This window comes from Lissotriton helveticus, chromosome 7 (assembly GCF_964261635.1).
Source record: "Lissotriton helveticus chromosome 7, aLisHel1.1, whole genome shotgun sequence".
NCBI classification, from domain to species: Eukaryota; Metazoa; Chordata; class Amphibia; order Caudata; family Salamandridae; genus Lissotriton; species Lissotriton helveticus.
In genome coordinates this window covers 771,516,133-771,528,286 of record NC_136068.1, presented here as the reverse complement: position 1 = coordinate 771,528,286, position 12,154 = coordinate 771,516,133, and the positions used below count along the sequence as shown (strand labels likewise).

Sequence of the window (12,154 nt, the reverse complement as noted above, 5' to 3'; positions counted from 1 at the left end):
GAAGGGAATGCAGCTCAGCCCGATGTAAGACTCTATTTTCATATGTCAGTCTGTCAGCGTCTATTCAATCATCACATGCACATTTTTATAAAAGGTCTACCTCTAGCCTAGATTGGAAACTGCAATGGCTTCTCGTCCAAGGATCAACACAAGCTCTTTACGGCTATGACTGCAGATGGAGTGCTGCGGGCGTTGGGGCAGGGCGAGGGAGGGACAGGGTGGGTGGATGGTGGACTCGGACATACCACAGAATGCAGTAAAGTAAATAAATAAATAAAACCATTTACCTTGAGCGCGCTGCGTCGCCGATTTGGCAATGCAGTGCTGGCAAGGTAAATAGTTTTATTTATTTATTTATTTATTTACTTTACTCCGTTCCGTAGTATGTCCGAGTCAACTACACCTCCATCCTGCCCCTCCCGCGCTCTGCCCCACAGCCCGCAGAACTCCCTCTGCGAGCTGCCACTGGTTAAACGAAAAACATTAATATCCATCTGGGCATACATTGGTACCTCAAGGAGCACACGCTATGGCAAGATGTAGATTTTTGCACTCTTTGTTAGTACAAAATGTGACCATGCATCAAAAATTGACACAAGGACCCATTTTGCTCTAAAACCCAGTGCTAATCACAAACTAGCCTTTTGGACAATTATGCCTAATTCACATAACTAAGCAAAAGCAAATGACGACAATTATGTCAAGAGTTACCGTCATTGTGCTAGTACCAGCATTCTGCATCTGCCACTGTTGTCCACATGTGAAGCATTTTGTCAAGTATAACAGACGTTTGTTCACAGGTGCCCTATACGCCATGCATTACCTCCAATATGGCAGTACCACTATTTTACCTTTGGTGCCCTTTATGCCAACAATTTCCCCCAGTGTGACAGTGTCCACATTTTGCCACATGTGTCTGTCATACTAAGAACTGCTGCCAATATGCCAGAGCCAGTACTTTGCTCTGGGAAAAAGACAATATTTACTTTAGCATCCTAGGGCCAGCAACAAACTCTCAATCATCCCATCACAGTCTTGCTTACACTCACATTCACTCACTCAAACTCATTCTCTCTCTCACACTCACTCATTCGTTCTCACTCACACTCTCTCACACCCCATTAAACTCTTTCTTATAGATTGTCATTCACTAGGTTCACTCTTAAACTCACTACTTCTCACTGACTCATGATTACTTACACTCAGGCCTAGTTTCCTATCGCTTTGCACAGTGTCAGGGTGGGATTTTCAATCAAACGCAAATCCAGGTTTGCTTTGGATAGTATCCAAAAGTAAGGCAAAATTGTGCTATGCACTGCTTTGCCTTAATTTGCATCAAGTGGCATTACATGGGTTGTGCATGGGCGTTCTCATGCAACCAGCCAAGGATTTTGACCAAAATCCCTATCTCTATAAACATTGGTAAACAGGAATTTGCACCAAAATCCACACATTGGTAAACAGATATGTGTGCAAAATCTAAGGATTCCTCAGAGTAGACATACTTGTTTTTCCAACTTTGCATATGTGCTTCATTGTACAGAAACACAAAAATTGGAAAAAGCTTTGCAGCATAGTTTTTGTACTGGAAGGGACCCTATCCAATACAAAACGTGCGCGTCAGAGAACATATACCCACTTATACAGTCACACAAGAGTGTGTGTGTTGGCGCGTTTCTGCCAAAAGTGCCTTTATTGCGAGGCAGCACAGTAACTTTGGAGCAGTGTCGCCTTGTGTCAAAAAATATTAAATCTGGCCCTCACTCTCACACTCTCACTTACTACCTGATACTGACTCACACTCACTTCAACTCATGCACACATGCTTATGCATACAGACACAGGCTTACACCCACAGACACTCTCCCTCACATGAACACACTTTCACCTGCAAGCATGCACACAACATACATTTAAACCCACTTACCACAGCTGACACCAAAGGTCCCATTCCAGCTAAGCGTGCACCATTTTTTCTTACAGTAACAGTGATTATTAGAATAATATTTACTAATAAAACCATGAAAAAAAGTCAGAAAAGAAGAAATGTGGCTCAGCCCTGTGGTCTTCACTTTGCTTTTGCCACCTCTGAGATCAGGGGTTGCAAAGGGTAAGTCAAATGTCACAGCTGCGAGCTCTGTCAACCCCTAAATGATGTCCATGCACGGGGCTGGAAAATCCTTTTGAAAAGCTAAAATAGAGTAGTGAAGATCTCCCAGGCTGCAGCATGGGCACTTAGACGTGTCCCATAAGCCACTGCTTGTCATTTCTCAATTTTAAAGTTCGGCTCACGGTACCCCATGAGCGCAGGAGCCCAGCAGCAGCAGTATGTCCACCATAAAGCAATGGAGTCGCTTCTTGAGAAACACATCCCTAAGTCAGCCAAGACACTGAGATTGGGATCCTGAGAGAGATTTCCTTAATATGAATTCTTCTAGGGTTGGAGCTTTAGTCTAGATTTGTTGAATTGGACAGACTATTGTTCTATGCTTTTTGAGGTGGCTAGCCTACTATTTTGATATAAAAATAAGACTGATACTGAAATGTTCGACATATTAATTCTTGTTGACATGCAACAATGAACGTTAATATACTTGCTCATTTCTTCGTACCTACTGGAAATGTGTTCAATGTTGAAATGCTTTATGTTTAAAAGGCTTATTGTTTGCATCTGATGGTTTGTGTGACACCCTGACAAAGCTGTTAAGCCGGTCTATTGATGCACGCCTCATATTGTGTTAGGCGCATGGGGGTATATGTTGTTTTAGGGGTCTGGTCTTGTTAGTATACACACCATTTGAGGCGTCCCTTGCAGTCCAGGGCACAAATAGGGCTTACTTCCCCAGTGTGATCTTTCTTTTTATGCATATCCTGTAGATTGTGCAGTCATTTTAGAAGATGTCACCAAAAAAATGTTCACTTTTGCATCAATTAGCATTCTATGGGTGGTGCACGGGTGTTTCGTGCATGCACCCATGGATCTTGACTCAAACCTGTATCTACAAAGACTTGAAGACATGGGTTTGAGCCAAGATGGTGTGACTGCCTGAGGCTGGCTGAACAAGACGAAATATATGTATTTCTCCTTGTTATTTCGTCTTTGTGATTGTGTTGCATTCGGCAAAACACATACAAAAAAGGAAATAGCCTCAAAGGCACACAGTCTTGCACAAAAACGACCCTGACCTTAATGCAGACAACCTTGCACTATGGCGCGAGGGTGCCTGCATTAACGCTAGGCAGCCGCCAGTTTCTCCTGAGCATGGAAAGAACAGAACTGTGACATTTCCTTGAAGATATAGTGCACTTCTGCTCTTTCTCGTTCATGCAACACAGTGCAGCAAATTCACTTGCTGTGCTGCGTTGTGTGAACTCTTACAAAATACGCCCCTTAATTTGTTTAATTGGTGCCACTGGAAATTCTAAGTCATACTGTAAAAGAGTGAAGATCTGATTCGGCTGCTATTAGGATAACCTCTTTTTATATTACAATGTAAATTGTTCACTTTACAACATATATTCACTTTGTAGTTAGAGAGAAAGAAAAGTAAACTCAATCTCCATGTTAAAAGACTAAGCAGCAGATTGTCAGAAGACATAGCCTGACATTGACCTCTGTGTTTGAACTCAGAGCAAATGGCACACTATAAAAGCAAAATGTAGAGGCATCTTCAATGCTCACTCACCTTCCGAATATGAAATGGTTATTTCTGGGGGTGCTGCAGCACCCCCACGCCCCGAATTCCTGTGTCTATGCATTGTTCTTCAGCTACAATATAAAGAACTCAAATGCTGACGAGGGAATTACGTTTATTACTACTAAAAACATATTTAAATGGGTTTCACTGTTCACAGTTGAGTTCTTTAAGATTCTGTGATTGGCATGGGGCACGCCTCATGCCAGTCAGACTACATTTTCTTCAGTGACAATGTCCAGGGAGCGCTGCTCAATAAACAGTAATTACGTTTGCTTTGGTCCAACACAGTTTGGTGCTATTGCCAAGGTGTACATGTTTCCAGGCAACCGTCTCTTAGCAACCCAGATTATGCCTGTCTCATCGCAGTTGGAACGTCCTGCCTAAAAAGGGTACCTTGAGCCAGATAAAAGTATCCCGAGTTGATAGTAACAGGCAGCAGTTAAACTTACCTTCCAGTGGCTGATATTTTTTTTTCCAGATGAACACATTTCCATGCATAAAACTGCTGTCTGATTGTTTTCAACAGCTTGAAGTCTCAGCTCATGCAAGTCCTTCTGGATACTTCCTTAAGATTGACTACAGTCCGTATTCAGGGGGTTAGTTCAACCTGGAGCATTCAAGATTAAGGAGAACGGAATGCTCTCAGGAAAAAGAGCAGGGACAAGTTGCCCACATTTTTGAACTGCAATCAGATGTCACTGGTCTTCTGCTCCTTCCTCCTATGACGAACGCTAAAAATTCTCTTATTTACTAACTGGATTTTAATTTACAGTGGGGTCACACTTTAGCACGGCATGCACTTTGAAGCATAAAGTCCATACAATGTGCGCGTACATACACCTATTAGTAAAATCCATTCCGGTATTCAGAAAGACAAATAGGCAAATAATATCAATTGAAAACATTTATAGATTAATTCAGCTCTGTTAGACCTGGCCCTTTTGCCAAGTTCATCCCCAAACTTTTTGCCCTTTGCTTCCTATTTTTCTGAAAATGTTTTCCTTGGCTATATGATTCTGGGCACTTTACCACTGCTAATCAATGCTAAAGTACATATGCTCTCTGTATAAATTGTGATATGATTGGCTATGCATAATTGGCATGTTTGATTTACTGGTAAGTCCCTAGTAAAGTGCATGGTGTGTGCCAGGGCCTGTAAATCAAATGCTACTAGTGGGCTTGCAAACCAAAAAGTAATACCTCTGGGACCATAGATTCAAAGTTTACTAAGTACCATGGGTCTAACTATTTTCCCACGTTAATTTCAATAAATGATAACTCTAACTTTCAATATTTTAACACTTAAGGTAGACATACAACACCACATTTACTGCCTTTATGACAATGAACTGCACAACAAGACTGGTTCTCTTAAAATATTCTTTTTTCTTTTTCAAAAAAAGGGGGGATTAACCTTCAATTTTACAAAACCACAATTTGATTCTTTTTATGCTCTATTTATACATACATTTTTCAAGCATACATTCTCATATAATAACGTTCAGTACAACAGAAGATGTCCACTCCTCGGGTTGTAGATCACATTATCGTGTACAAAACTATTGACCTGCACACATGTACACTGCTAAATTCTGACTTGCACAAAATCACCATGGTAAGCATACATAGGGGAGCGCAGGCTTACCACTGTAACTGCACATATACTTAATGTGACAATACTGTGCAAGGCGATGTCTTGCAGTCAATATAGTTGCAGGTCGATTTTTCAGGTTCTGTATTTTGGTACTGCACTGATCATCCTCTTAGTCTAAACATTGTCAATAATAAATGTAACTTACTTTCGCATAGTTGCCTTATCAGGTTGCAGAGTTAATTTATTGACTATATGATCTATTTAATGAAATTCAGCAGCATCACTTTAGTATGCTTTTCTAACATACTGCTCTGACAGAAAATCGTGGGTAATGGAGAATTCAGTCCAGGCTAGTGGAGAGGACCATGCCTGGCATCAAATTAATCAGCAGCTCAGCCTCTGAATCTATTGTTTAATTAAGTGGAAGAGCGTGACTGCAATGCAGCAGCAAGCAAAGAGAATATAGTGTAGAGACTTCACCCGAGGCCACCCAGGCAGGATCAGGAAACATATGTGTTTATTTAAATAATTGTATTTTTATTCCCCTCAGCCGCATTCAGGTCTCTCGCCAATTGAGCAGAGTGAATTCGGAGCAAGCGATATAAGGTGAAGTCATAAAAGAAAAAATAGAACAATTAAGATCAATAGGGTTAAAAAAACAGGTTATCAATTTATTTTTTTGTTTTCTTTTGTAAAAAAAATATGGTTCGGTGAAAAAAGTGGCTAAACCCATACACCAGCTAAAAATAAACCACCAGGAGCCCAAATAAGGATAGTGGACTCAGGGCTTTCTCAAGGAAGGCATTTTAGCACAGTAGGCAATGTATATTTTGTGTACTTTCACACCTGTTTTACTTAATTTCATCAAGACGAGGAGATTGCTGGGTTAGTTTATGTGCGCGTGTGCACACACACAGGTGTGCACATGCGCGCGCACACACTCGTGCAGCAGGGACTAAACTCACTGAGTTATGCTACTGGAATCAAAACATCAGAGCTGCAAGACACACCAGGGCCTTTGCGGCTGTAGTCTGCAGAAGCCTCTAAATATCAGAGTATCCACTCGGTACTGAAACCTGTCAACTAGAGAATGCACAGCGGTCTCTAAAGCAGCGCTCCAAAGACCAGTGCCCCTCAGTAAAAAGTTTACCCAAGGCCCACACATGTTTGGCTAGTTACAAAGGAGACTAGACTTATGTGTGAAACCTTCAACAATTTCTTTCACTCATCAGCACTTTGTATGGCGGGGCATTTAGTTTTACCATTAATCTTAATCTATTGATATTTGAAATATAGGGTTAAAACTCGCACCATGCAAAATGAGTTTGGGTAAAACTGAATGGTAGAAGGTGTTAACATTTGTGGGTACCATGCGACCACTTGGGAGATATGAAGAAAACAAATGCTAACAAGTCACTATATCGATCAGCAATTATTCGAAATAATAAGTGCCTAAATTGTGAAAATGATATAAAGTTAATGTTTGCCATGGCTTTTGCCAGTGCAGGATTTGCTCAGTTATCCACAACAAAAGTATTTTAATTAGCTGCTACATTAATCATTAACTGAAAAATTTGGAATGGATTGGAAAGAAGTTATAATTAAATTTGAGAGGTGATTCTAGAATCCTTACCCACATACATACAGGTGGAAAAAGCACAAGTGAAAATCCTGTTAGCGTGGCTTCGGCCAAATTGGCAGTGAACTAATGTAGACCTAAGTTCCAGCGGCCGAAGGGGATTGCCACCCACACGTGGGCTGCAGTCAGTGACTGCACTCCTAATATAGAGGTTCTGGAAGCTTCTCCTTGGCCAAAGCATCATCAAACACAAGGATGTGAGCTACAGGTAAACCCCCAACTGAAGAGGGCATTCATTCTGATAGGCCTGGCAGGGCTTTAAGTGGGATAAAAAACTGCAGGGGGGGGGGCCTCTCAAAGAGGCATGGCCAATGTAATTAGGGTGTGGCTTAAAAAGTTAGCAAAAAATCTGTGCTTAGCCTAGTGTGCTTACCCAATAGTAATTTGCTGCTTCTGTCATTGCATCCAGGATTGTAATACAACAAGTAACATTACACCTAGAATAAGACAGGACTATTGGCTTTGCCAATGTTTGTTAGTTGCATAAGATAAATAAGCAACAGCTATAGCTTCGTTGTAGATAATATTGAACATGCTTCACTTTTTAACTGATGAGACTGTGAAAGAACTATAGTGAGTCTCTTTGAAGTTACATCAATGGCAGTGGAGGGTGGTACTGTTGCAGAGTTTCGATTTTTGTTTTTCATTCTGAGGGTTATGGCCAAAATCGAGAGCCTGTTACCGACCCGTCTCAGCACCTGCTTTTTAGAACTGTTGGTGCTGAGCACCGGCAAAACCCGGCCCACTTAAAGGCCTGAGGCCTGTTAATGTGCCCATCAGAACTATAAGTCGTGTGTTTAACACATACATTTCGGCTGCTAAAGGCAGCCGACATCTCAGTGTGAAATACCATGGAAATGCTTGTGCACATAAGCTTGGAAATACTGATTCCAACAACATATTTACCACAAATCATGCAATCACGGTTATCCCCCACACTTGGACTTTCCATGACAACTAGTAACACTACTTTTGGGATTGGAAAATATGGGGAATTGCTCTGGAAAACTTGTAATGAGGGTTCATATATCTAAAACCTCACGTATGGTAGACATTTATTGAATTATTAGGATCTTTGTGATCAGTAATATGAGCATACACATGACGAAGGTGAATCACACATTTTCATGGTGTAGCTGCCCTGTCATATGAGTGTTCCCTTTCAAAATATTGAACTCTGGTTCCCTCAAAGCAATTAGACTAAAACTGTATTTATGTAGTAGAGGAAGGTTTAGCAATGTTGCCTACGGTTTCTTAATTAGAGATTAGTCGAAGAGTTGTGTTGACATGTTAGTCAAGAAGTGGCTGGAGATGCACAAGTGGTTTATCAGTAATACGCCTAATGAGTTTTAAATGTCAAAAAGTGTTGAGTTAGCACTGCTACAATGTTACTACACATGAGCGAGGCCGATCACAATAGAGAGCCATTCCTATCTGTCTAGGGTATCAGTCCAACAGTTTAAACTCAGCACTTAGGGCTCAATTACGATGTCAGTTGGAAAGCCTCCGACTGCTAATCAGAAGCTTTGTGACTGCGGTCGGAGGCTTTCCGCCTGACACAGTCGCTTTGCGGTCCCACTGCCCGATTACCATGTTAGCGGTTGGAACATAAACGGACTCTCTGAGTATCCTGGCCGGTCGGGACTGCACAATAATCCCCTACGGACGGCGTTTCTGCTGTCGTGATTACAATGTTGGTTTCCCACATCCTTTCCATGCCGGCTTTTCCAACACAGAAAGGCTGTCGGACAGGGACTTTGGGAGCCCCTAGCAGGGCCCCCTTGCCTCCGCGGCCTATGGTTGGTGGTTTGAGGTGTCCCTAGGAATACTCTCTGTAAAACTCTGCACTGTGTGGCAGACACCATGGGGTGCCTGCCACAGGGTGCAGGGTTTCACAAACCCACCCTTTTCTCTATAGGAGCCTGTATTATGGCCAGTTTACAGCCATATCACAAGCTTCCATAGAGAAAAGTGGGAATCTGACCGAACAGTGTTTGGTGGCATGGTAATCAGGCGGTCGGAACCGCTGACCCTAGGTCGGTCGGTCCCGAGACCGAGACAGTGTCGGTCAGAGGCCACTCCGACCAACATTATAATAAGCCCCTTAGTCTCCTTAGTGATAATCAAAATTCTCCATTGGGGCAGGACATGGGGCCAGTGAGAGTTCCACTAGGCTGGATACAGTTACCTTGAGTTTTGGCATCAAATTCTCCAATTAGGGCCATCTGGAATCTGTAGTAGCTAAAACTGCTTCACTGATGGAATCACCATACTGGCCTTTCGCTATCTTCTTTCACATTGGAACTTAGGGGTCTTTTATGGTTTGGTGGGAGTGGGACATAACCCAGTTTTTCGAAAATATTCTTTAGTCACCGAAATCTAAATTACCCTATTATTCTTTTTCCAGTAACTCAAAATGGATGAGCGATACAAGGTGGATTGCCTTAGACTGCGATGGCTTCATGAAGCTGAACACACATTTGTATATAATAATAGTAATAATAATAATATATTAATAATAATAATTATTAGTATTATTATTAGTAGTATTAGTATATATAGTGAGTCAAGTGTGGTCCCTACCCAACATACATGACGAGTGTCTACCTGCTCTAAATTAGCTTGTAGAAATTCAACAGACTGACTAACGGGGAATTAAGTATTTAGCCATGGCTCGTACTTCAGTTCCCATGATCCAGGTTTTGAAGAGAAACGTTGGTCATATATAAAGACACAACTAACTTCTAAGGCCCTGATTTAGATCTCAGCAGATGGGTTACTCCATCACAATGGTGACAGATCTCCTGTCCGCTGAAATATATTACGGCAGACCTTTGTGACGGAGTAACCCATCCGCAGAGATCTAAATCAGGCCGTAAAACAGAAAGCGTCACCTGTAAACGAGCAATAGTGTTAAACACTTCCTTAAAGTTCAGGTACACGTATAACAATTGGGAGTGTTTCATTGTCTAGGTTTACAATCAATGTTAATGGGAGTATCCACTCCCTGTGTAATACCTGGCAAAACTTAGTAACAAAGAATGACATTTCTCCAATTCTGTAACACTAATAATTATCTCTTGACACCGATTCTCACTGTAGTATCAAAGAAGATAATCAAGTGATAATTTGCAGTATTGTTAATGTGGGCCTTCTTGAAATTAGAGCAGAAAATGCTTGTACGCACTGTGCCAGGTAAACAGTAAATAGTGAAAATGTTAGGATACAGAGGAAACAAGATTTTAGACTAAGTCCTGCCATCTGTCTTTAACCCCATCGCCGCGGGGTTAATTCCCCCGTGGTGCGGTGGTGCGGGTGGGAGGGGGGACGCGTGCGGCGCTGCGGTGCTGATGATGAGCTCAGCTCGTCATGCAGCACGGTGGCCGTGTGCTGACGAGCTGAGCTCGTCATGTCCACGCCCGCTCAATGGAACGCCCAGCACAGCGGGGTATTTATCCCCGCGTGGGCGTTCCGCGGAGGCCATGACGAGCTCAGCTCGTCACCAGCGCACGGCCACCCTGCTGCATGACGAGCTGAGCTCGTCATCAGCATGCAAGGTGTTAATACACCAGAGAGACTGACTTCCTAGATTTGCTACAAGAGCATTAGTGTTAAAAAACACTATTGAATTTCTTACATCAATTGCTTCCATGCCAAATCAAGAGGAAAGCAATGGTATTTCAATGTGATTATTATAGAGGTTGCTGACATACTCTCACAAAACATTTTAAGATATATATTTGGTACACAATGGTTCCCACTGCCATTGGTCTCTAAAAAACATGTGTGGTGTTTTTAACCAATTAGTCGGTTTTTTTCAAATTTTTCAGGCTATCTTTCCTTTTCTTGATACTGTGAGCATTTTCTTTGATTCTAACTACAGAAGTCTTAGCTCAGTAATTATGTTTACTTTTCCCACTTGTTGCATGTGCAATTTCTTGAGGCTTTGCAACTCTTATATATTCTCCAATTCATTTCTGTCCCTATCATCGTTAACATACACATGAATTTCTCAGATTTACTATTTCAGTCATCACCTTCTGGTTGAAACGAAATATAACTTGGGATTTGTGTGCTGTGGTCATAGATCTGATTTCACAACAAATACGTTAAAAATTACTCATGAGCACATTGGAATGTTGAAAATGCCATTGAAGACAATCAAGTAGGCAGGAGCAGCTTGTGCAGGTAAGAGTGGTGGATGGTGGGGCGGGTGGGGTGGATTCGACAAAGAACGACAAGGGAAAATTAAACAAATAATTATCCCTCGTGGTCATCTGTCAAATCCCCCTCCACCCCTCCCTACCGCTCTTACCTTCATGAGCCACTCCTACAAGTAGGTCATGGCCAGTAATGGGTGGCCCAGACCTTCTGCTTCACCATTTCAGTGTATGTCTTTTTGTTTCTTCCTTCTACATTTAAAAATTCTACCTTTAGTGAGTGGTATGTTCTACAATATAAAAGATTTATAGCTCTTTGGTCTTAGGCTGTAACATTTGTCGAAGTACCTCTCACTTGTTATGGGCACTTGACTACAGCAATGGGCTATAATGGTATATTATGCATACGGTTCATGTGAAATATTTCTGATTATTGTTAATCAACTCTATTCCTTAACTCAGGATTTCATGTTACAGTGTGCAGATGCTTATGTTGCGAGTATTGCCTTCTTAGCTGTAGCTTCAGTATGCCCCTGAGATCCAATAGTGATATATTTCCTGCAATACTAAAAAGAAAGAACAGCAAATATAAATTTAATCCAATATAGAAAAGAATCTATTTCTTACAGTTTTTCCGGCTTGTGTTCCTTTGAGCTCCTCCATGAGGGAGGTAGGATCGCAGGAATGAAGGTCACGCAACCTCTTGCTGTGGGGTCTTTGGCAGTGCTTCTCAGATTTATAATATATATTTGGACACAGAGCGGGCGAGCTGACCAAATATTTTAAAGTCCCAGTGGGCAGGAGGTGATGTTTGTAGTGTGTAAAACACGATGAGGTGGTGAATCCAGAAAAGGATAACTTAATATTTAAAAATATAGATTTTCCAATATGTTTTCATGTGTGTTCCAAAAGCAAAGGCCAGGAAGGTCTATTGGTCTAAATTCTTTTGCCCGGGTAGTAGAGGTGGTATTAATTTGATCATTCCTTCTGTATAAAAGAAAAGATGTTTAACGTATTGTTGCTATGAGTTGCCAATTTCTAACCATATGTGGAAAAGTCAGCC

At 41.6% G+C, this 12,154-nt stretch overlaps 1 protein-coding gene across 1 annotated transcript in view; it reads left to right on the top strand.

Moving 5' to 3' along the window:
- Positions 1–12,154, top strand: part of FSTL4 (follistatin like 4) — a 1,347,217-nt gene that overhangs the window by 258,520 nt on the left and 1,076,543 nt on the right. The gene's annotated exons all lie outside the window — the stretch shown is intronic.